Here is a 4,436-nt window from a genome sequence, read left to right on the forward strand (position 1 = left end):
TAACGTTCACCAACGTTCACCAATGTTGACCATCATCACCAATGTTCACCAACGATCACAAACGTTCACCAACGCTCACCAACGTTCACCAACGTTCACCATCACCACCAACGTTCGCCATCATCACCAACGCTCACCAACATCCACCAACATTCACAACGTCACCTCAGGTTCACTAACATTCACCTCTCCTGATCGAAAGTGATCCCTAAAAATCAGCTGAGCTCCGCCCCTTACTACATCCCACACGATTAATTTTTGATGCACGTGTGACAGGAACAACAAACAACAACAACAACACAGAGTAAACACAGTAGGAACAGGAACACAAAGTCATGTGTGGATCTACTTTTTCTCCATCTCTGGGATTTTATCAAGATCTGGAAAGTTTACCTCTACAGGTCACTGATGGGATGGAAAGATTCCGTCACACCTGTGTGAACGTGTGTGTGTGTGCGCGTGTGCGTGTGTGTGTGTGTGGTGAGTGTGTGTATGTATGTGTGAGTGAGTGTGTGTGTTTCTTCCTCACCTCCTCCACTACCAGGAGGTGAGAAAGAAACCAAAACAAAACAATGTTCGTTATCAGTTAGCTTAGCTCCACAGCTGGGGCGCATTAGCATTTGTAGCTCGACTTCCTGCAAGCGTAGCTCAGGACGCCAAGTCAGAATCAGGCCCGGCGGGATGGGGGCCCCTTGGGGCGTGGGGTCCCCTTTGGCCGTGGCGTTTGGCATATCCCTTGGATCAAGATGAAGTTAGCAGCGGCGCGGGCCGGAGTGCCACACACAGGCTCGCACGGCGATAGCATCTGTGGTCCCCGCCCTCCGAAGGCCCCGACAGCCCCCTTTTCCTCTCATCTCCCGTGACGGCGGTGGAACCGGATCCCCGGCGGCTCTGCACCTCAGCGGTGAGCTGACGGAACACACTACAAAGACTCCTGTGTGCTCACCGGTCATTGTGCGCCGCTTAATGTCTCCAAAATACTTGTGATTGTTGACTGTTTCAGGTGCATTCTGGGCATTCCTGGCGGCCGTCCCAGGAAGCAGCGCGGCTTCAGAGCTCAAGAAAAGAGATGATTGCTTCTCTGGATTTAACAAGACGAGGCGGCCGCCTGTTGACAAAGTTCACAGCCCGGAGCAAACAAATTTCTAAAAAGTCGCCAACATCAAGGCGAGCGAAGCGTGTTTACAAGACGTCAGACGTGGATTCGCTTCACAGTGGCGGAGATTCTTTGGAGGATGATGATGTCACTCAGGCCTAGAATTGATGGGTATCAATCAGGCAGATGAGTAACCCCAACCGGACCCAATTGGACCCAATTGGAAACCAATGCCTGACGATCAATCGCCCAAAGCTAAACATGTGACTTTCAAGCTAACGTGGAGAAACCCCGGCTTCGTTTTGCGGACATCGGTTTCGTGGCTTTTCTATAATTAAAGAACTGGGTTTACAGATATTGGCTTTTTTGACTAATCCTGCTGACGGAATCGACGACCCGCCGACAAATCGTGTCATCAGAATCTCGTCAGAATTTCACCATCCCGTGACGTAGGCTAATGTTTTTCAGAATCAGTTCGTTTCTGCGTTAGACATCACTTAAACTGACGTGGGCGTCGCTGGAACAAGCGCAGACACGGCCTCTAATTACCTATCGAACCCCACAACGCATGAGTCACTGTGTTTTCATCCTGAATCACAACACGCTGCCCAAAATAGGTGCCACCCACAGGTTTTTTTATCTGGTGGATGTCTTCAACCGCCACTCGCTGGCCTGCGGGCTGAGGTAATGCCCCGTGAGAGATTCCTGAAGCCTTACCTCACCCAGAAACGCCTCGGTTATCTCAGACGCTTCCTTTTCTGGATCACATGCATATCAGCTGAGGTAAGGATGGAGTGGCCTAGTTCTGGACCACCGGGGGCCTGATTAGATTGGGCCTCTAGAGTCAGGTGGCAGAGCTGGACAGGCTATTTTAATAGGAATATGCTCATTTGGCTCTTATCTCAGAGACCTTATATAAGAAAGCTGCAGACAAGAATGACGTTGTGTCGACGGATTGGAAGCTAAACGTCCTGCTAACGTAACGCGTCTCAAGTTAAAGAAACAAAACAGCCGGAATCAAGAAATTTGATTTAACGTCGCGATAAGTGGAAGGATATAAGTATTATTTTCTATTATTATTAGCTAGTGACAGCTGCTAACTAACTTTTCCACCTTTCTTAATCCCGTTTATAATCCCATCTCTTCTCCCTTGTCTTTTTTATCTCTCCACATCCCTCCTCCGCCACTTCCTGTCCCGTTGCCTCCTTTTTTTTTGTCTGGTTTCCTCCCGTCTGCACCCCTGGGTGTGTTTCCTCCTCATGTTCCTCGCAGGACCCGCTGGATTATGGCCCGTGAGTAATTGGGCGCTCGCTGGGACGGACCCAGATGCTTTGCATGCTTTCCCAATGCCGGCGGGATCAGCGGTGACTGCAGCTCTATCGGGTTTGGCTTTATTGAGAATCCCTTGCAATAACAGGGAAGGGTTGTGTTTAAGTCCGACCAAGCGGTAGTAAAGACACGTAGATTAAGCAGAAAATCCACAGAAGGGTATCATCAACATATTAAGCGGCAGCGGTAAGCTAACACCCTGATAAGCACACAGGGCCCGTGGTGACCTCGCCATCTTGGTACTGAGGGTTTCCTTTAAGCCCCGGCGTCCGTTTGCTTTAATTCCTCTTTGTGTTACTATGGCAATCCAATCCATACCATCCATTTTGGAGTGTGTCCCATTCACATGAAGTCCAGTCAACCCTTGATTCCGTGAAGTCAGGGATGCACTAGGACTGGAGGTAGAGGTATCTGGAGTAGAGTTGCCCGATGTAACTTTACAACATTAGTCTTTTTCTTCTGGCAAAGATGTTAGATGTTCACCAATAATAGTCAATTGGTTGGTTGGTTGGATGGACTGAAGGATCACAAGTAAAATGTTTCCCATTATTTTCAACTCCACAGAAGTACTCTCTTAATTACGTAAAGTGCGCCCTTGTTCTTCGTGGTTAATGCATTCCAGGAACCACACATGAATAACAAATTCGGCGATAGAGCGACGAACCATTTATCTTATTATTTACGGTAATTTAAATGTTTATGAACCCTCCCCACCTTCTATCTGTATTACCTTTTCCCACACTCTGATAGACTGTTTAAAGCACTTTTCTGTCTCACGTAAATCCAAGACTCACGAAACGCAGCACACTTCCAGATACCGTCAGCCAAAAGATGACTGCCGACCAAATGAGGTGAAGTTGCGAGTGTTGATACGCAAATGCGTTAGGGCGCACTGTATTCATAGACGAGTGAACAATGATTCTCAATCATCTTAGTCTCAAGTTGTTGTTTTTGTTTTTGTGGCAACTGTTTTCCTTTTGTGTGTATTTATGTATTTATTAGTGTGTGAACGTATGTGAACAAATGAAATACACCATTTACTTCAGGATTAATAAAGTATCTATCTGCCTATCTATCCATATCTATTTATCTATGTATCTATCTATCTGTCTGTCTGTCTGTCTATCTACAGTATCTGTCTACCTATCTAGTTCTTAAATCAAGTCAAATCTCAGTCATTCCAGGTCTAAAATCTGTTTCACCAGATCTTATCGGCTCAGTGTAATAAAAAAAACTCATGCCAGGTCTCAGGTATCCAAGAAATCCGGTGAAGTCTGAAGTCACATGGATCAACAGGTCTCCGAGATGATCCGTGTTGCCTCACATCGTTGTCTCACAGCTGCTTTGACGATTATTCTACCGGCCTGAGGCGAGGGATTCCAGATGTCAGACGCTTCAGGTATGATTGAATTTTTTCTGTGATTACGATTGTCTCAAACCCACACGGTGACTCAGACAACGCAGCCAGTTTTAATCCCAGGACCAGACAATCTCCAGTGTGTGTGTGTTCACGCGTGGGCGAGTCGGCGTACAGGTGATCCACCACTACGCAGGAAGCACCTGGCTGACGCTCATTTGCCCCCCCACCCCCCTACGGATGTGGAAAGCACAACGTCAGCAGACAGGGAAGCACCTGAACGCATCGTCGAACTCGCAGACTGGACCTCGTGTCTGGTCATGACCCGCCCCTCCCCAGGGGAAGCATCCCTTATAAGGTCGTAGTGAACCCTACTGACACACGCCTGACATAAGATGGAGGTACGCTTCATTTGACATCAGTCAGCTTTACCCACCCGGCCGGGGCTTAATCAGGGCCGCGGGTCACACCGGTAACGGTTCTGACGGCGTTGACTGTATATGGTTCGATCCGACCCCCGTACACCCAATGGTGGAACAACCCATGAGCAACTCAAGGTCAAAAACCTGTGCCTACCTGGGAGATACACTGATGGACCAACCCACAGTAGGAGGAGCCTCATGGCCACAATGCTTCATGGGAGGGGACTGGTCG

This window comes from Antennarius striatus, chromosome 12 (assembly GCF_040054535.1).
Source record: "Antennarius striatus isolate MH-2024 chromosome 12, ASM4005453v1, whole genome shotgun sequence".
Lineage (NCBI taxonomy): Eukaryota > Metazoa > Chordata > Actinopteri > Lophiiformes > Antennariidae > Antennarius > Antennarius striatus.